The following is a 22907-nucleotide window of genomic DNA, read 5'->3' as shown; positions in this document are numbered from 1 at the left end:
TAATATCTTATAGATTTAGATTTCTTATATAATTCACCTTATGTCTGCATCAACATTACTGTACTTGTAATAAACGACAACTTGGCTTACCATGGTTATTTATCAACCCGGCAAGTAGGCTGTGTTGACACCAGGATAAGAGACAAAAAACATTACATTTTTCTTTTATCAATGAGCGTCATAAGTTGTTCTACAATTATGTACACAAGCAAAACATCCTTTTACAAAATATACAGATTTTTATCTAAATTCTTCAGACTGATTTCATCTAAAGGATAGGTCAATGGACTTCCTAAAGTAAAACGTGAATTAATTCAATATTCAGGCAGCAAATTCAGATATGAACAGAATTTGATATTTGAAATGGACACAATTATATACCATAAATCATCACGAATATTATCTGTCACAGTACAATTCAAGATCACGTGAGCTTCACTATCCGTATGGAAATATCCACAATGCTGGCATTAGAGCTGTATATTACATACAAGTATAGATAAATCAATTTCAAAACTGTTAACATCAATACAGTTTTGAACCATTATCTGTAAAGGGTACAATGTGCTCAAATATAGTATACTTTCAGTATTCTGACAATGTCCGGTATTATAACCTGTTTGACCATTATTATTTACTGAATACAAACCACAGGCATCTGCTTCTGGTTAGTATTTATTGTAGTTTAGAAAAAATATGAGCCCCTACTTCTACTGATATCTACGGAAGCCGGTTAGTGCCACATGAAGTAAACTTTTTATGTCGTAATTACGACTTATTATGTCGTAATTACGACTTAGTTATCTCATAATTACGACTTAGTTATCTCGTAATTACGACTTAATTCGTAATTACGACATAATTAGTCGTTATTACGACATAAAAAGTTTACTTCATGTGGCACTAACCGGCTTCCGTAGATATCAGTAGAAGTAGGGGCTCATATTTTTTGTCTTCAAATGCTTACCAGACGCAGACGCATGTAAAAAATACCTCAATATATTTTCATTCTGCAGATTCTACCTAAAAAGTTCTTTTTTTAATTATCGATGTGAGTTTCGGATTGATTTAAAAATAAAATGTTGGGCTCTCTCAAACGCCAACAGCTCTGTCTTTGAAAGTACACAACGCTCACCTCCATTGCGTACAAATTGTAGTTTGTTTGTTTGCTAGGTTTATCGTCCCGTGAACTGTCCAGTTCAATTTGAGGTGGGGTCTCATTGTAGTAGTTGGTGACTACATCACTGAACAACATACGAGAGGCCCGTCTCATGCCACCCAGAACAATTCGGGTAAGCCCATGGATACAACCACAACTGTTGCGCAGACCGTCCCGTTTCTCAGATTCCTTTTAGTTACATTTAGTTTAGCTTAAAGTTTCCAATAGGAAAGTATTGTAGGATTTAGGGAAATATTATCTTAGTTAAGGAGATTTAAGTTCTATAATGCCCTCCTATGGAGAAACCGGGACCAGAGGAGAAGTTATATTAACGTTGGGGTAGCTGTGACCTTGTAAAGTTTGTAATATGGAGGGGAACCAACAGACAATGAAATATTTAACAGGCGTATCTGTTTCCTATACGTATCAATCACTATTACATAGCTCTGTGTTACCGGCCCCATGTTTCCGGAATCCTTGAACTTTTCCAAATTAGATTTATCGCCATCGTCAGTTTATAACATGCAATTACACATTAATTCATTTTAAGGACTCCGAGATCATAGACTTATAGGATACGAAAAAGGCAATTTTGGATATGAGGTTGGCTGGTGCATGTCGGCCATCCAAAATGACTTTTCACACTTGCTCTGAGTAAGAGGTTTTAAAAACCTTTAATGAGACGATTTAGGTCCCTGCTTTCTGAGAACTTTGTAGACATGACATTTTCTTTGCTTATTTGATGGCGACATCAAGCATGGTAATAGGCAAAAACGTCAAACTGCCTTGGGTAAACATATGTTTTCAGTCTGTGCTGTATTAGTTTCGAGTTAATCCTGGTTAAGGTAGCAATATTGAAGACCGGTCCCCGCTGACGTCGTCGGCGAAAAGCTCATTTACCGAAGTTGATGTCATTTGTCGCGTAATTATAAATTGTTAGGACTCTGTGGACGATTCTGACCAGGTAATTCTGACTGACATACTATTTATCACAATATTCTATTAAAGACTGACTTCTGAGTAACTGATCGACACTTTATAGATTTTATCCAGCTTAATAAGATTTCATACTGGATGGCGTGTATAATCATTTTTCAGTCTCTGTGTGGCATTTACGTTGAAAAGACTTTTGAAATTTTCCACTCCGAAAGAAGGCAATTCAAATATGTGTGATAATGGTTTCGGCAATGCATTTGCGGTCTCATTATAATATTTCCGGCTTCGGTTACAACCAGACTAATTTATCTCGTACCTTTAACAACATACCGTCAACATTAAATTTTCGTTCATTTTTACACCTGAAAGCACCATGGAAACATGATGTTGGTCGTCATCATATTCATCACAGCAGATCGCAAACTGCAAACGTATACAAAGCACTTAACATGGCCCACTCAAATTTTACCACACTTCCAAATTCACAGATTAGCTCATTAATGAATTGGTACTATATATAGAAAATAGCGATTAGCGCAATCAGAATTTAGCGTAATGCTTCCGGCGCGAAAAGTGCTAAAATTACCGCTAAAATATGTTCGTGTCTGCCGACTTTGTCGTCTGAATATTCTGACAAAGTCTTTGACTATATAATCATTTACTACTGTAAACAAAAAGCAACGACCTCAACATGAATACTCTGAAGATTTTGCTACTTATTTTCATTCTGCAGATTCTACCTAAAACAAAAGTTTTGTTATATATCGATGTAAGCCTCTAAAGAAATCCATCTAATTAAAGAAGTAGCATATCCGTTCTTGCTCTTAAACCTTGGATTGATTTAACAATAAGGTGCTGGGTCATTTGGGGTTATTGTTATCTGAACGTTGTATAGTCATTGTCTCCCCTTACCCACAATACAATGGAATCGGACAGTGATGCTGCAATATCGATCAAAAAACAACTTAATTACGCATTGTAATTTACCGATTTTAATTAATAGAAATCAGGTAGTTGACCAGGTCTGTATCATCATTGTTGTTTACAACGGATTTGTTTACTGTTAAATTCATTTTTTTGTATATTTTATAACCGTAAGTTTCCTGCCGTGTGGTTACAGTAACGACAGAGTGGTGTTATGATATATTTTATCGCCATAGATCATAGTATCTATAGCAACGGGATTATACACAAGGTTACACGGGCATTATTGAAGTTTTTTCCCGAAAATATAACAATAAATATTATACATACCAGACGATGGCTGGATATACATGTAGGGGATATGTAAGGGATATATATATAATATACATGTATGTGATATCACGTGACGAGAGCGGATGATGATCTTTATCACGGGGAGAAACAATAAAATAGATGTACGGATTATCTGTATGACAATCGTACGTGCGAAAAACATCCAACATACACGTGTAAAGTAGTATTATTTGGGACTGACTAAGTCGGAAACAATTACGGAGAGCCGAAAGTCCGGAAATTAAGACGGACATATAAAAAATATTACACGGTATAACTACCCCGTGTCTCGTGTAAAGGGACTATACCTTATGTTTTGAGACGAAGACTTTTAGTAAGTAGATGAGAATATATGCATCGTGCTAGCTGTTCTCTATCTTACAACATTTGTACGACGTATTCGATTTTAGACGAACATTGACTCTCAGTGATGGTACATCTCCCTCCAGCCTCCGTACCTATAGGGAGAGGTCTTCATCATAGCACCAGACAACATATGTATACCAACTGTTTGTAAACCTCATTTTCCCGCCTTAAGAAACTACGTAACAACTTGCGGATTTTTTTATTTGCTTACTCCATGTCCTACCGCAAAGTAGTGTAATTAGGATTATATAGTGCTGGATTGCAGACGGAATAATTCAGGCATTGTCGGATCAAGCACTGATTGTGTATTAAAGTACACACTGTACGAACTGTTCTAAAAACAGGTATCCATTTATTGTTAACTTTTCATTTCCCAGTCACAATGAAGTGGACAATGTGAACTCGTCAGAATTCTAGGTTTTACGGAGAATACTCCACACAACTGACATCCGTCACGATAGGTCTAAGTACCAGTACATCAGGAGTGGAGACCAGAACGGCACGGTAAGTCACTCTTTATTTCCAGGGAAATATATCACAGTGTTAATTTACTTCCGAGGATCATGTACCTAACAGAATTCCTGCTGTCTCAGATGACGTACACATATAACTTAACGCATAGTGGCAGTATACTACCATATAACAAATCTAGAATAATTTGATATTAACCGAAATTCAGAATATCATTTCATATTAATAGATTGTCATTTGATATTAAGAGATAATCATTTGATATTAACGATAATCATTTGATTTTAACAGTGTGTTATTTGAGTTAACTGGAGTGTCATTTGATATTAAGAAAATCATTTGATATTAACCGATAATCATTTGATATTAACGGAGTGTCATTTGATATCAAGATAAAATCATTTGATATTAACCGATAATCATTTGACATTAAGAGAAATCATTAATTTGATATTAACGCAGTGTCATTTGATATTAACCGATAATCATTTGATATTAACCAGTAATCATTTGATATTAACAGATATTTGCTTGATATTAAGAGAACACCGTTTGATATTAACGGAGTGCCATTTGATATAAACCGATAATCATTTGATATTAACCGCATTTACCAATATCGTCCTATTATTTTTGCGGTAAGATAATTCTAAGTCAATGCAATTATTTCCATCAATGGAATATGATATGCTAACACCACCATACAAATATCGGGGACCGTTAATTAGCCCCCTTCGTTATAATTGTGACGATAATGCTAACGATGAGACGCTGCCCAGTAATTACACTGTAGTGTGTGTGACACGCGGCAGCTGGTGTTTAACCTTGGACAGAATTAAGCCGACATACTCAGAATATACCGACAACATACGCTTATGACTTGCTTGTTTTTATTTTGTGTTTCCCCCGGAATTCTGTCATTGTTGATTGGTACACAGAGTTAGAGAGAAAATAGGTCTGAATTCAGCAGATTTTAGTAATCATGGGATTGGATTATATACTGTATATATTTGTACTGATAAACCGTAAGGTTTAACGTAATAAATGAATTGAATTGAAATGCATCCCATATTAGCGTATCTAAACCAAGTTAATGGTACAAGGGAGATAATCCCTACTCATGACCAAATGCTTCACATAATCTTTTCAGTAGGTGTCTAAAGGTCTATCCTTTTACCTGTATTTCGTACATGTATATGGTCATGGCCGATGCAATAGTTTGGACCATAGACAGAGTACAGTGTCTATCGTTCCCTAATGACACTAGGTTCTGAATGAACCCAGTGACCTCAATAACAGCCTTAATTAGTCTCTGCTGTGGTTTGCTTTCCGTTTCAGCAATCAGAGGTACATGTACTTATAAAATTAAGTTATAAAATTCAAATATAATCAATATGAACGTATACGTGTATACCTGTAGGCACACAAACACGCAATGTACGTCTTCACAAGTGTGTATCCGAATTTGTACCTATTAATACTGTATGTTCACAGCTCACCTGTAGTCAAAGAAGCATATCTGAACGGAGACAGGAGTTGGTCTCTCTATCTGTAGGCGAAATAAGTTGGCGCGGAAAACATTAATTAGGTCGATCTTGATAAAAACGCAGAGAGTATAATCACACATACAAACATTAGCGCCGTGGAAGAACATTGTTTCATTTGTTCCTATTTTAAAAAAGCTACCAGTGCTATTGTTGGCGAAATGAAAGATGCTTGTTAGCATTCGGAAACACAGAGACCTTGGAATTTATTACAGTCTACGTATATTTGGACTCTCCCAAGTGTGCACAGCACATTTTCTGATGTTTCGGGCACCTAATGAATACCGGGTGTATCATTTTTACTGAATTTTAATCTACTGAAATAAAATTTAACTCCCAAAAATGTTTAAAAATGTGATATTGTAACAAATTCTCATGCCCCTGTGCTACAGACATTATTGTGTAGTGTGAAGCTGTGTCAGGAAATATACACGGTACCATATTGTGTCTACAGAATCTGTACCCGGCACTACAGACAGTCCTGTGTTGTGTCTACAGAATCTGTACCCGACACTACAGACAGTCCCGTGTTGTGTCTACAGAATGGTGTATCAGACACTACAGACAGTCCCGTGTTGTGTCTACAGAATCTGTACCCGACACTACAGACAGTCCCGTGTCTACAGAATGGTGTATCAGACACTACAGACAGTCCCGTGTCTACAGAATGGTGTATCAGACACTACAGACAGTCCCATGTTGTGGACATTGTATACAGAATGGTGTATCAGACACTACAGACAGTCCCGTGTTGTGGACATTGTATACAGAATGGTGTATCAGACACTACAGACAGTCCCGTGTTGTGTCTACAGAATGGTGTATCAGACACTACAGACAGTCCCGTGTTGTGTCTACAGAATCTGTACCCGACACTACAGACAGTCCCGTGTTGTGTCTACAGAATGGTGTATCAGACACTACAGACAGTCCGTGTTGTGTCTACAGAATCTGTACCCGACACTACAGACAGTCCCGTGTTGTGTCTACAGAATGGTGTATCAGACACTACAGACAGTCCGTGTTGTGTCTACAGAATCTGTACCCGACACTACAGACAGTCCCGTGTTGTGTCTACAGAATCTGTACCCGACACTACAGACAGTCCCGTGTTGTGTATACAGAATGGTGTATCAGACACTACAGACAGTCCCGTGTTGTGTCTACAGAATGGTGTATCAGACACTACAGACAGTCCCGTGTTGTATATACAGAATGGTGTATCAGACACTACAGACAGTCCCGTGTTGTGTCTACAGAATGGTGTATCAGACACTACAGACAGTCCCGTGTTGTGTCTACAGAATGGTGTATCAGACACTACAGACAGTCCCGTGTTGTGTCTACAGAATCTGTACCCGACACTACAGACAGTCCCGTGTTGTGTCTACAGAATCTGTACCCGACACTACAGACAGTCCCGTGTTGTGTATACAGAATGGTGTATCAGACACTACAGACAGTCCCGTGTTGTGTCTACAGAATCTGTACCCGACACTACAGACAGTCCCGTGTTGTGTCTACAGAATGGTGTATCAGACACTACAGACAGTCCCGTGTTGTGTCTACTGAATGGTGTATCAGACACTTCAGACAGTCCCGTGTTGTGTCTACTGAATGGTGTATCAGACACTCTAGAGAATGGTGTATCAGACACTACAGACAGTCCCGTGTCTACAGAATGGTGTATCAGACACTACAGACAGTCCCGTGTCTACAGAATGGTGTATCAGACACTACAGACAGTCCCGTGTCTACAGAATGGTGTATCAGACACTACAGACAGTCCCGTGTATACAGAATGGTGTATCAGACACTACAGACAGTCCCGTGTTGTGTCTACAGAATGGTGTATCAGACACTACAGACAGTCCCGTGTCTACAGAATGGTGTATCAGACACTACAGACAGTCTTGTGTCTACTGAATGGTGTATCAGACACTACAGACAGTCCCGTGTCTACAGAATGGTGTATCAGACACTACAGACAGTCCCGTGTATACAGAATGGTGTATCAGACACTACAGACAGTCCCGTGTTGTGTATACAGAATGGTGTATCAGACACTACAGACAGTCCCTGTGTTGTGTCTACAGAATGGTGTATTAGACACTACAGACAGTCCCGTGTTGTGTCTACAGAATGGTGTATCAGGCACTACAGACAGTCCCGTGTCTACAGAATCGTGTATCAGACACTACAGATAGTCCCGTGTTGTGTCTACAGAATGGTGTATCAGACACTACAGACAGTCCCGTGTTGTGTCTACAGAATGGTGTATCAGACACTACAGACAGTCCCGTGTTGTGTCTACAGAATGGTGTATCAGACACTACAGACAGTCCGTGTTGTGTCTACAGAATGGTGTATCAGACACTACAGACAGTCCCGTGTTGTGTCTACAGAATGGTGTATCAGACACTACAGACAGTCCCGTGTCTACAGAATGGTGTATCAGACACTACAGACAGTCCCGTGTTGTGTATACAGAATGGTGTATCAGACACTACAGACAGTCCCGTGTTGTGTCTACAGAATGGTGTATCAGACACTACAGACAGTCCCGTGTTGTGTCTACAGAATGGTGTATCAGACACTACAGACAGTCCTGTCTACAGAAGGGTGTATCAGACACTACAGACAGTCCCGTGTTGTGTCTACAGAATGGTGTATCAGACACTGCAGACAGTCCCGTGTTGTGTCTACAGAATGGTGTATCAGACACTACAGACAGTCCCGTGTTGTGTCTACAGAATGGTGTATCAGACACTACAGACAGTCCCGTGTTGTGTCTACAGAATGGTGTATCAGACACTAGACAGTCACGTGTTGTGTCTACAGAATGGTGTATCAGACATTACAGACAGTCCCGTGTTGTGTCTACAGAATGGTGTATCAGACACTACAGACAGTCCCGTGTTGTGTCTACAGAATGGTGTACAAAACACTACAGACAGTCCCGTGTTGTGTATACAGAATGGTGTATCAGACACTACAGACAGTCCCGTGTTGTGTATACAGAATGGTGTATCAGACACTACAGGCAGTCCCGTGTTGTGTCTACAGAATGGTGTATCAGACACTACAGACAGTCCCGTGTTGTGTCTACAGAATGGTGTATCAGACACTACAGACAGTCCCGTGTTGTGTCTACAGAATGGTGTATCAGACACTACAGACAGTCCCGTGTTGTGTCTACAGAATGGTGTATCAGACACTACAGACAGTCCGTGTTGTGTCTACAGAATGGTGTATCAGACACTACAGACAGTCCCGTGTTGTGTCTACAGAATGGTGTATCAGACACTACAGACAGTCCCGTGTTGTGTCTACAGAATGGTGTATCAGACACTACAGACAGTCCCATGTTGTGTCTACAGAATGGTATATCAGATACTACAGACAGTCCCGTGTCTACAGAATGGTGTATCAGACACTACAGACAGTCCCGTGTCTACAGAATGGTGTATCAGACACTACAGATAGTCCCGTGTCTACAGAATGGTGTATCAGACACTACAGACAGTCCCGTGTTGTGTATACAGAATGGTGTATCAGACACTACAGACAGTCCCGTGTTGTGTCTACAGAATGGTGTATCAGACACTACAGACAGTCCGTGTTGTGTTTACAGAATGGTGTATCAGACATTACAGACAGTCCCGTGTCTACAGAAGGGTGTATCAGACACTACAGACAGTCCCGTGTTGTGTATACAGAATGGTGTATCAGACACTACAGACAGTCCCGTGTTGTGTATACAGAATGGTGTATCAGACACTACAGACAGTCCCGTGTGTGTCTACAGAATGGTGTATCAGACACTACAGACAGTCCCGTGTTGTGTATACAGAATGGTGTATCAGACACTACAGACAGTCCCGTGTTGTGTATACAGAATGGTGTATCAGACACTACAGACAGTCCCCTGTTGTGTCTACAGAATGGTATATCAGACACTACAGACAGTCCCGTGTTGTGTCTACAGAATGGTGTATCAGACACTACAGACAGTCCCGTGTTGTGTCTACAGAATGGTGTATCAGACACTACAGACAGTCCCGTGTTGAGTCTACAGAATGGTGTATCAGACACTACAGACAGTCCCGTGTTGTGTCTACAGAATGGTGTACAACACACTACAGACAGTCCTGTGTTGTGTCTACAGAATGGTGTATCAGACACTACAGACAGTCCCGTGTTGTGTCTATAGAATGGTGTATCAGACACTACAGACAGTCCTGTGTTGTGTATACAGAATGGTGTATCAGACACTACAGACAGTCCCGTGCTGTGTCTACAGAATGGTGTATTAGACACTACAGACAGTCCAGTGTTGTGTCTACAGAATGGTGTATCAGACACTACAGGCAGTCCCGTGTTGTGTAGACAGAATGGTGTATCAGACACTACAGACAGTCCCGTGTTGTGTATACAGAATGGTGTATCAGACACTACATACAGTCCCGTGTTGTGTCTACGGAATGGTGTATCAGACACTACAGACAGTCCCGTGTTGTGTCTACAGAATGGTGTATCAGACACTACAGACAGTCCCGTGTTGTGTATACAGAATGGTGTATCAGACACTACAGACAGTCCCGTGTTGTGTATACAGAATGGTGTATCAGACACTACAGACAGTCCCGTTGTATACAGAATGGTGTATCAGACACTACAGACAGTCCCGTGTTGTGTCTACAGAATGGTGTATCAGACACTACAGACAGTCCCGTGTTGTGTATACAGAATGGTGTATCAGACACTACAGACAGTCCCGTGTTGTATACAGAATGGTGTATCAGACACTACAGACAGTCCCGTGTTGTGTCTACAGAATGGTGTATCAGACACTACAGACAGTCCCGTGTTGTGTCTACAGAATGGTGTATCAGACACTACAGACAGTCCCGTGTCGTGTCTACAGAATGGTGTATCAGACACTACAGACAGTCCCGTGTCTACAGAATGGTGTATCAGACACTACAGACAGTCCCGTGTCTACAGAATGGTGTATCAGACACTACAGACAGTCCCGTGTCTACAGAATGGTGTATCAGACACTACAGATAGTCCCGTGTCTACAGAATGGTGTATCAGACACTACAGACAGTCCCGTGTTGTGTATACAGAATGGTGTATCAGACACTACAGACAGTCCCGTGTTGTGTCTACAGAATGGTGTATCAGACACTACAGACAGTCCGTGTTGTGTCGACAGAATGGTGTATCAGACACTACAGACAGTCCCGTGTCGTGTCTACAGAATGGTGTATCAGACACTACAGACAGTCCCGTGTTGTGTATACAGAATGGCGTATCAGACACTACAGACAGTCCCGTGTTGTGTCTACAGAATGTTGTATCAGACACTACAGACAGTCCCGTGTTGTGTCTACAGAATGGTGTATCAGACACTACAGACAGTCCCGTGTTGTGTTTACAGAATGGTGTATCAGACATTACAGACAGTCCCGTGTCTACAGAAGGGTGTATCAGACACTACAGACAGTCCCGTGTTGTGTATACAGAATGGTGTATCAGACACTACAGACAGTCCCGTGTTGTGTATACAGAATGGTGTATCAGACACTACAGACAGTCCCGTGTGTGTCTACAGAATGGTGTATCAGACACTACAGACAGTCCCGTGTTGTGTATACAGAATGGTGTATCAGACACTACAGACAGTCCCGTGTTGTGTATACAGAATGGTGTATCAGACACTACAGACAGTCCCCTGTTGTGTCTACAGAATGGTGTATCAGACACTACAGACAGTCCCGTGTTGTGTATACAGAATGGTGTATCAGACACTACAGACAGTCCCGTGTTGTGTCTACAGAATGGTGTATCAGACACTACAGACAGTCCCGTGTTGAGTCTACAGAATGGTGTATCAGACACTACAGACAGTCCCGTGTTGTGTCTACAGAATGGTGTACAACACACTACAGACAGTCCTGTGTTGTGTCTACAGAATGGTGTATCAGACACTACAGACAGTCCCGTGTTGTGTCTATAGAATGGTGTATCAGACACTACAGACAGTCCTGTGTTGTGTATACAGAATGGTGTATCAGACACTACAGACAGTCCCGTGCTGTGTCTACAGAATGGTGTATTAGACACTACAGACAGTCCAGTGTTGTGTCTACAGAATGGTGTATCAGACACTACAGGCAGTCCCGTGTTGTGTAGACAGAATGGTGTATCAGACACTACAGACAGTCCCGTGTTGTGTATACAGAATGGTGTATCAGACACTACATACAGTCCCGTGTTGTGTCTACGGAATGGTGTATCAGACACTACAGACAGTCCCGTGTTGTGTCTACAGAATGGTGTATCAGACACTACAGACAGTCCCGTGTTGTGTATACAGAATGGTGTATCAGACACTACAGACAGTCCCGTGTTGTGTATACAGAATGGTGTATCAGACATTACAGACAGTCCCGTGTATACAGAATGGTGTATCAGACACTACAGACAGTCCCGTGTTGTGTCTACAGAATGGTGTATCAGACACTACAGACAGTCCCGTGTTGTGTATACAGAATGGTGTATCAGACACTACAGACAGTCCCGTGTATACAGAATGGTGTATCAGACACTACAGACAGTCCCGTGTTGTGTCTACAGAATGGTGTATCAGACACTACAGACAGTCCCGTGTTGTGTCTACAGAATGGTGTATCAGACACTACAGACAGTCCCGTGTCGTGTCTACAGAATGGTGTATCAGATACTACAGATAGTCCCGTGTTGTGTCTACAGAATGGTGTATCAGACACTACAGACAGTCCCGTGTTGTGTCTACAGAATGGTGTATCAGACACTACAGACAGTCCCGTGTTGTGTCTACAGAATGGTGTATCAGACACTACAGACAGTCCCGTGTTGTGTATACAGAATGGTGTATCAGACACTACATACAGTCCCGTGTTGTGTCTACAGAATGGTGTATCAGACACTACAGACAGTCCCGTGTTGTGTCTACAGAATGGTGTATCAGACACTACAGACAGTCCCGTGTTGTGTCTATAGAATGGTGTATCAGACACTACAGACAGTCCTGTGTTGTGTATACAGAATGGTGTATCAGACACTACAGACAGTCCCGTGCTGTGTCTACTGTGTTGTGTAGACAGAATGGTGTATCAGACACTACAGACAGTCCCGTGTTGTGTATACAGAATGGTGTATCAGACACTACATACAGTCCCGTGTTGTGTCTACGGAATGGTGTATCAGACACTACAGACAGTCCCGTGTTGTGTCTACAGAATGGTGTATCAGACACTACAGACAGTCCCGTGTTGTGTATACAGAATGGTGTATCAGACACTACAGACAGTCCCGTGTTGTGTATACAGAATGGTGTATCAGACATTACAGACAGTCCCGTGTATACAGAATGGTGTATCAGACACTACAGACAGTCCCGTGTTGTGTCTACAGAATGGTGTATCAGACACTACAGACAGTCCCGTGTTGTGTATACAGAATGGTGTATCAGACACTACAGACAGTCCCGTGTATACAGAATGGTGTATCAGACACTACAGACAGTCCCGTGTTGTGTCTACAGAATGGTGTATCAGACACTACAGACAGTCCCGTGTTGTGTCTACAGAATGGTGTATCAGACACTACAGACAGTCCCGTGTCGTGTCTACAGAATGGTGTATCAGACACTACAGATAGTCCCGTGTTGTGTCTACAGAATGGTGTATCAGACACTACAGACAGTCCCGTGTTGTGTCTACAGAATGGTGTATCAGACACTACAGACAGTCCCGTGTTGTGTCTACAGAATGGTGTATCAGACACTACAGACAGTCCCGTGTTGTGTATACAGAATGGTGTATCAGACACTACAGACAGTCCCGTGTTGTGTCTACAGAATGGTGTATCAGACACTACAGACAGTCCTGTGTTGTGTCTACAGAATGGTGTATCAGACACTACAGACAGTCCCGTGTTGTGTATACAGAATGGTGTATCAGACACTACAGACAGTCCCGTGTCTACAGAATGGTGTATCAGACACTACAGACAGTCCCTTGTTGTGTCTACAGAATGGTGTATCAGACACTACAGACAGTCCCGTGTTGTGTCTATAGAATGGTGTATCAGACACTACAGACAGTCCTGTGTTGTGTCTACAGAATGGTGTATCAGACACTACAGACAGTCCCGTGTTGTGTAGACAGAATGGTGTATCAGACACTACAGACAGTCCGTGTTGTGTCTACAGAATGGTGTATCAGACACTACAGACAGTCCCGTGTTGTGTCTACAGAATGGTGTATCAGACACTACAGACAGTCCCGTGTTGTGTCTATAGAATGGTGTATCAGACACTACATACAGTCCCGTGTTGTGTAGACAGAATGGTGTATCAGACACTACAGACAGTCCGTGTTGTGTCTACAGAATGGTGTATCAGACACTACATACAGTCCCGTGTTTTGTCTACAGAATGGTGTATCAGACACTACAGACAGTCCCGTGTTGTGTCTATAGAATGGTGTATCAGACACTACAGACAGTCCCGTGTATACAGAATGGTGTATCAGACACTACAGACAGTCCCGTGTTGTGTCTACAGAATGGTGTATCAGACACTACAGACAGTCCCGTGTTGTGTATACAGAATGGTGTATCAGACACTACAGACAGTCCCGTGTTGTGTCTACAGAATGGTGTATCAGACACTACAGACAGTCCCGTGTTGTGTCTACAGAATGGTGTATCAGACAGTCCCGTGTTGTGTCTACGGAATGGTGTATCAGACACTACAGACAGTCCCGTGTTGTGTCTACAGAATGGTGTATCAGACACTACAGACAGTCCCGTGTTGTGTCTACAGAATGGTGTATCAGACAGTCCCGTGTTGTGTCTACGGAATGGTGTATCAGACACTACAGACAGTCCCGTGTTGTGTCTACAGAATGGTGTATCAGACACTACAGACAGTCCCGTGTTGTGTCTACAGAATGGTGTATCAGACACTACAGACAGTCCCGTGTTGTGTATACAGAATGGTGTATCAGACACTACAGACAGTCCCGTGTTGTGTCTACAGAATGGTGTATCAGACACTACAGACAGTCCCGTGTTGTGTCTATAGAATGGTGTATCAGACACTACATACAGTCCCGTGTTGTGTATACAGAATGGTGTATCAGACACTACAGACAGTCCCGTGTTGTGTCTATAGAATGGTGTATCAGACACTACAGACAGTCCCGTGTTGTGTCTATAGAATGGTGTATCAGACACTACAGACAGTCCCGTGTTGTGTCTATAGAATGGTGTATCAGACACTACATACAGTCCCGTGTTGTGTCTACAGAATGGTGTATCAGATACTTCAGACAGTCCCGTGTTGTGTAGACAGAATGGTGTATCAGACACTACAGACAGTCCCGTGTCTACAGAATGGTGTACCCGACACTACAGATAGTCCCGTGTTGTGTCTATAGAATGGTGTATCAGACACTACAGACAGTCCCGTGTTGTGTCTACAGAATGGTGTATCAGACACTACAGACAGTCCCGTGTTGTGTATACAGAATGGTGTATCAGACACTACAGACAGTCCCGTGTTGTGTCTACAGAATGGTGTATCAGACACAACAGACAGTCCCGTGTTGTGTCTACAGAATGGTGTATCAGACACTACAGACAGTCCCGTGTTGTGTCTACAGAATGGTGTATCAGACACTACAGACAGTCCGTGTTGTGTCTACAGAATGGTGTATCAGACACTACATACAGTCCCGTGTTTTGTCTACAGAATGGTGTATCAGACACTACAGACAGTCCCGTGTTGTGTCTATAGAATGGTGTATCAGACACTACAGACAGTCCCGTGTATACAGAATGGTGTATCAGACACTACAGACAGTCCCGTGTTGTGTCTACAGAATGGTGTATCAGACACTACAGACAGTCCCGTGTTGTGTCTACAGAATGGTGTATCAGACACTACAGACAGTCCAGTGTTGTGTCTACAGAATGGTGTATCAGACACTACAGACAGTCCCGTGTTGTGTATACAGAATGGTGTATCAGACACTACAGACAGTCCCGTGTTGTGTCTACAGAATGGTGTATCAGACACTACAGACAGTCCGTGTTGTGTATACAGAATGGTGTATCAGACACTACAGACAGTCCCGTGTTGTGTCTACAGAATGGTGTATCAGACACTACAGACAGTCCCGTGTTGTGTAGACAGAATGGTGTATCAGACACTACATACAGTCCCGTGTTGTGTCTACAGAATGGTGTATCAGACACTACAGACAGTCCCGTGTTGTGTCTACAGAATGGTGTATCAGACACTACAGACAGTCCGTGTTGTGTCTACAGAATGGTGTATCAGACACTACAGACAGTCCCGTGTTGTGTCTACAGAATGGTGTATCAGACACTACAGACAGTCCCGTGTCGTGTCTACAGAATGGTGTATCAGACACTACAGACAGTCCGTGTTGTGTCTACAGAATGGTGTATCAGACACTACAGACAGTCCCGTGATGTGTATACAGAATGGTGTATCAGACACTACAGACAGTCCCGTGATGTGTATACAGAATGGTGTATCAGGCACTACAGACAGTCCCGTGTTGTGTCTATAGAATGGTGTATCAGACACTACAGACAGTCCCGTGTTGTGTCTACGGAATGGTGTATCAGACACTACATACAGTCCCGTGTTGTGTCTACAGAATGGTGTATCAGACACTACAGACAGTCCCGTGTTGTGTCTACAGAATGGTGTATCAGACACTACAGACAGTCCCGTGTTGTGTCTACAGAATGGTGTATCAGACACTACAGACAGTCCCGTGTTGTGTCTACAGAATGGTGTATCAGACACTACAGACAGTCCCGTGTTGTGTCTACAGAATGGTGTATCAGACACTACAGACAGTCCCGTGTTGTGTCTACAGAATGGTGTATCAGACACTACAGACAGTCCCGTGTTGTGTCTACAGAATGGTGTATCAGACACTACAGACAGTCCCGTGTTGTGTCTACAGAATGGTGTATCAGACACTACAGACAGTCCCGTGTTGTGTATACAGAATGGTGTATCAGACACTACAGACAGTCCCGTGTTGTGTCTACAGAATGGTGTATCAGACACTACAGACAGTCCCGTGTTGTGTATACAGAATGGTGTATCAGACACTACAGACAGTCCCGTGTGTATACAGAATGGTGTATCAGACACTACAGACAGTCCCGTGTTGTGTCTACAGAATGGTGTATCAGACACTACAGACAGTCCCGTGTCGTGTCTACAGAATGGTGTATCAGACACTACAGATAGTCCCGTGTTGTGTCTACAGAATGGTGTATCAGACACTACAGACAGTCCCGTGTTGTGTCTACAGAATGGTGTATCAGACACTACAGACAGTCCCGTGTTGTGTCTACAGAATGGTGTATCAGACACTACAGACAGTCCCGTGTTGTGTATACAGAATGGTGTATCAGACACTACAGACAGTCCCGTGTTGTGTCTACAGAATGGTGTATCAGACACTACAGACAGTCCTGTGTTGTGTCTACAGAATGGTGTATCAGACACTACAGAAAGTCCCGTGTTGTGTATACAGAATGGTGTATCAGACACTACAGACAGTCCGTGTTGTGTCTACAGAATGGTGTATCAGACACTACAGACAGTCCCGTGATGTGTATACAGAATGGTGTATCAGACACTACAGACAGTCCCGTGTTGTGTCTACAGAATGGTGTATCAGACACTACAGACAGTCCCGTGTTGTGTCTACAGAATGGTGTATCAGACACTACAGACAGTCCCGTGTTGTGTATACAGAATGGTGTATCAGACACTACAGACAGTCCCGTGTTGTGTCTACAGAATGGTGTATCAGACACTACAGACAGTCCTGTGTTGTGTCTACAGAATGGTGTATCAGACACTACAGACAGTCCTGTGTTGTGTCTACAGAATGGTGTATCAGACACTACAGACAGTCCCGTGTTGTGTATACAGAATGGTGTATCAGACACTACAGACAGTCCGTGTTGTGTCTACAGAATGGTGTATCAGACACTACAGACAGTCCCGTGATGTGTATACAGAATGGTGTATCAGACACTACAGACAGTCCCGTGATGTGTATACAGAATGGTGTATCAGGCACTACAGACTTTCCCGTGTTGTGTCTATAGAATGGTGTATCAGACACTACAGACAGTCCCGTGTTGTGTCTACGGAATGGTGTATCAGACACTACATACAGTCCCGTGTTGTGTCTACAGAATGGTGTATCAGACACTACAGACAGTCCCGTGTTGTGTCTACAGAATGGTGTATCAGACACTACAGACAGTCCCGTGTTGTGTCTACAGAATGGTGTATCAGACACTACATACAGTCCCGTGTTGTGTCTACGGAATGGTGTATCAGACACTACAGACAGTCCCGTGTTGTGTATACAGAATGGTGTATCAGACACTACAGACAGTCCCGTGTTGTGTCTACAGAATGGTGTATCAGACACTACAGACAGTCCCGTGTTGTGTCTACAGAATGGTGTATCAGACACTACAGACAGTCCCGTGTTGTGTATACAGAATGGTGTATCAGACACTACAGACAGTCCCGTGTTGTGTATACAGAATGGTGTATCAGACACTACAGACAGTCCCGTGTTGTGTATACAGAATGGTGTATCAGACACTACAGACAGTCCCGTGTTGTGTCTACAGAATGGTGTATCAGACACTACAGACAGTCCAGTGTTGTGTCTACAGAATGGTGTATCAGACACTACAGACAGTCCCGTGTTGTGTATACAGAATGGTGTATCAGACACTACAGACAGTCCCGTGTTGTGTCTACAGAATGGTGTATCAGACACTACAGACAGTCCCGTGTTGTGTATACAGAATGGTGTATCAGACACTACAGACAGTCCCGTGTTGTGTCTACAGAATGGTGTATCAGACACTACAGACAGTCCCGTGTTGTGTATACAGAATGGTGTATCAGACACTACAGACAGTCCCGTGTATACAGAATGGTGTATCAGACACTACAGACAGTCCCGTGTTGTGTCTACAGAATGGTGTATCAGACACTACAGACAGTCCCGTGTCGTGTCTACAGAATGGTGTATCAGATACTACAGATAGTCCCGTGTTGTGTCTACAGAATGGTGTATCAGACACTACAGACAGTCCCGTGTTGTGTCTACAGAATGGTGTATCAGACACTACAGACAGTCCCGTGTTGTGTCTACAGAATGGTGTATCAGACACTACAGACAGTCCCGTGTTGTGTATACAGAATGGTGTATCAGACACTACAGACAGTCCCGTGTTGTGTCTACAGAATGGTGTATCAGACACTACAGACAGTCCTGTGTTGTGTCTACAGAATGGTGTATCAGACACTACAGACAGTCCCGTGTTGTGTATACAGAATGGTGTATCAGACACTACAGACAGTCCCGTGTCTACAGAATGGTGTATCAGACACTACAGATAGTCCCTTGTTGTGTCTACAGAATGGTGTATCAGACACTACAGACAGTCCCGTGTTGTGTCTATAGAATGGTGTATCAGACACTACAGACAGTCCTGTGTTGTGTCTACAGAATGGTGTATCAGACACTACAGACAGTCCCGTGTTGTGTAGACAGAATGGTGTATCAGACACTACAGACAGTCCGTGTTGTGTCTACAGAATGGTGTATCAGACACTACAGACAGTCCCGTGTTGTGTCTACAGAATGGTGTATCAGACACTACAGACAGTCCCGTGTTGTGTCTATAGAATGGTGTATCAGACACTACATACAGTCCCGTGTTGTGTAGACAGAATGGTGTATCAGACACTACAGACAGTCCAGTGTTGTGTCTACAGAATGGTGTATCAGACACTACAGACAGTCCGTGTTGTGTCTACAGAATGGTGTATCAGACACTACAGACAGTCCAGTGTTGTGTCTACAGAATGGTGTATCAGACACTACAGACAGTCCCGTGTTGTGTATACAGAATGGTGTATCAGACACTACAGACAGTCCCGTGTCTACAGAATGGTGTATCAGACACTACAGACAGTCCCGTGTTGTGTATACAGAATGGTGTATCAGACACTACAGACAGTCCCGTGTTGTGTATACAGAATGGTGTATCAGACACTACAGACAGTCCTGTGTTGTGTCTACAGAATGGTGTATCAGACACTACAGACAGTCCCGTGTTGTGTATACAGAATGGTGTATCAGACACTACAGACAGTCCCTTGTATACAGAATGGTGTATCAGCCACTACAGACAGTCCCGTGTATACAGAATGGTGTATCAGACACTACAGACAGTCCCGTGTTGTGTCTACAGAATGGTGTATCAGACACTACAGACAGTCCCGTGTTGTGTATACAGAATGGTGTATCAGACACTACAGACAGTCCCATGTTGTGTATACAGAATGGTGTATCAGACACTACAGACAGTCCCGTGTTGTGTAGACAGAATGGTGTATCAGACACTACAGACAGTCCCGTGTTGTGTATACAGAATGGTGTATCAGACACTACAGACAGTCCCGTGTTGTGTATACAGAATGGTGTATCAGACACTACAGACAGTCCCGTGTTGTGTATACAGAATGGTGTATCAGACACTACAGACAGTCCCGTGTTGTGTATACAGAATGGTGTATCAGACACTACAGACAGTCCCGTGTTGTGTCTACAGAATGGTGTATCAGACACTACAGACAGTCCCGTGTTGTGTCTACAGAATGGTGTATCAGACACTACAGACAATCCCGTGTTGTGTCTACAGAATGGTGTATCAGACACTACAGACAGTCCCGTGTTGTGTCTACAGAATGGTGTATCAGACACTACAGACAGTCCCGTGTTGTGTCTACAGAATGGTGTATCAGACACTACAGACAGTCCCGTGTTGTGTATACAGAATGGTGTATCAGACACTACAGACAGTCCCGTGTTGTGTATACAGAATGGTGTATCAGACACTACAGACAGTCCCGTGTTGTGTCTACAGAATGGTGTATCAGACACTACAGACAGTCCCGTGTTGTGTCTACAGAATGGTGTATCAGACACTACAGACAGTCCCGTGTTGTGTCTACAGAATGGTGTATCAGACACTACAGACAGTCCCGTGTTGTGTATACAGAATGGTGTATCAGACACTACAGACAGTCCCGTGTTGTGTAGACAGAATGGTGTATCAGACACTACAGACAGTCCCGTGTTGTGTCTACAGAATGGTGTATCAGACACTACAGACAGTCCTGTGTTGTGTCTACAGAATGGTGTATCAGACACTACAGACAGTCACGTGTTGTGTCTACAGAATGGTGTATCAGACAATACAGCTGCTGTATTTTGTCTATAGAAACTGAACGCACTGTAGCCAACTAATTCTCCAACTTATGCTTCCTAATTCGATTGAATTTCTGAGTGATTTTTTTTCTCGGGAAATAATGAAAGCCAACATGATAAATGATGTAATTTAACTCGAATAGTTTTACTTGTCTATCCATTAAGGGGATGTGTGGGTGTCAGTCTAACGTCGCCTTAGAACGCTCTTTAACTATTGAGACATTCGTCAGGCATACAATCCAAGACGGGCCGCATTAAATCTCCCACAGGTAATACATGGTGTTGGAAGGAAAGTTTGGCTTCGTTAATGGTGCGTAATAGCAGTTTCTATAGGGTCAAAAGGGTGATAATGTTATGCTGAAATATATTTCATTCCACTGTGAAACACCAGTGAAGACATTTAATTAATCAATTATTCATTTTTAATCGGAGAATTCGGTCTCTACTGCGGATACTGCCGTAATTTGCACTGATAACTAAATACAATCGCCATTTCACTATCATTATAACGAATTGTATCGCAATACTATTTCAGAGTTTTTTTGAAGACGCTGTATGTTCTAATTGCAATTTACATCATTTATATTTAGCGTGGGATTTATTTTCGCGTTAATACGCAAGGATAGACAATCGCGAATTCAAATCGTTCGCAATTATTTGTACGAAAATAACACCTTGGGATGGCAACAAAGCTATCCGTTACCGATATTCGAATCTTCTAGAGCCCATGGCTCTTATAGCTCATTATTTGCGAATCAAAAGTCATTTGTAGATCAGAATTCACAAGATCATGTATTTGCGAATTTGTCTGAAGAAGTAAGCGAAAATAAAGCATTCGCGAAATCTAAGTGATCTGCAGTACTTAACAACGGAAATAAAATGTGTATAAAAATGTGTTCTACATTCTAAGATAGGTCCATACACACATATACTTCGACAAATTCTAAGGTCTCAGTGGGTGGAAGCGCTCAGAAGGTTAAATGTAAGATGTTACTAGAATACCCGAGAGAACCCCATGTTGTCAAGCAGGGAACCCCACACATTTTCAATCAGATTGACGAGGAGCATTCAATAAATATTGTTGTTGGTACCATATTGATGTTTATTTAAAGCGTGTGTATTCATTTCCGGAACCTCTTGAAGCGGCCTTCAAGTGTTAGCCAATCAAAACGCAATTGCACTACGTGACTAAAAAATATTCCCGGTCAAAGGACATCGTGTCAACCAATCACAGCGCATTTAGAGTTTATTTCACGTGTGGTATAAACTGAATGTTATTCAACAGTTGTAATGATTATTTCATGCCTTGGGAGTTGAATAACACCCACCTATTGTGTAGAAACAATGCTTTAAACACGTAAACTTTATATCTATAGCACAGTTTTTTACGGTATAGGTTCGGGTATCGATATTTCTTAAACCCATTTCAATATTTATAAGACGAAATAACCGTTGAATGAGTAGGAGATCTACAGATATAGTCGCTTTAAATCCCACAAAGACTTTTCCTCAAGAATATTTGTCTTCAGAGGAAGAAAACGAGAAGCTATGATAAATAGCGTGGGTGTCACTGGATGGTCAATCTATACTAGTTTCTCTTTTATTGTTGGACGAAACATGTCATGTCATTCAGGCCTTTTAGTGAAGGGTAATGGCATGTTAAGCACGTTTTCTGTGTCAAACTTGACGTGGACATTTTAAAAGCTAAAATACGTACAAAGCATTCTTCGTGGTCTTTGCGTTTTGCAATAG

This window comes from Pecten maximus, chromosome 15, assembly GCF_902652985.1.
Source record: "Pecten maximus chromosome 15, xPecMax1.1, whole genome shotgun sequence".
NCBI classification, from domain to species: domain Eukaryota; kingdom Metazoa; phylum Mollusca; class Bivalvia; order Pectinida; family Pectinidae; genus Pecten; species Pecten maximus.
The sequence above is the reverse complement of the archived record's forward strand: the minus strand, read 5'-3'. Positions refer to the sequence as shown.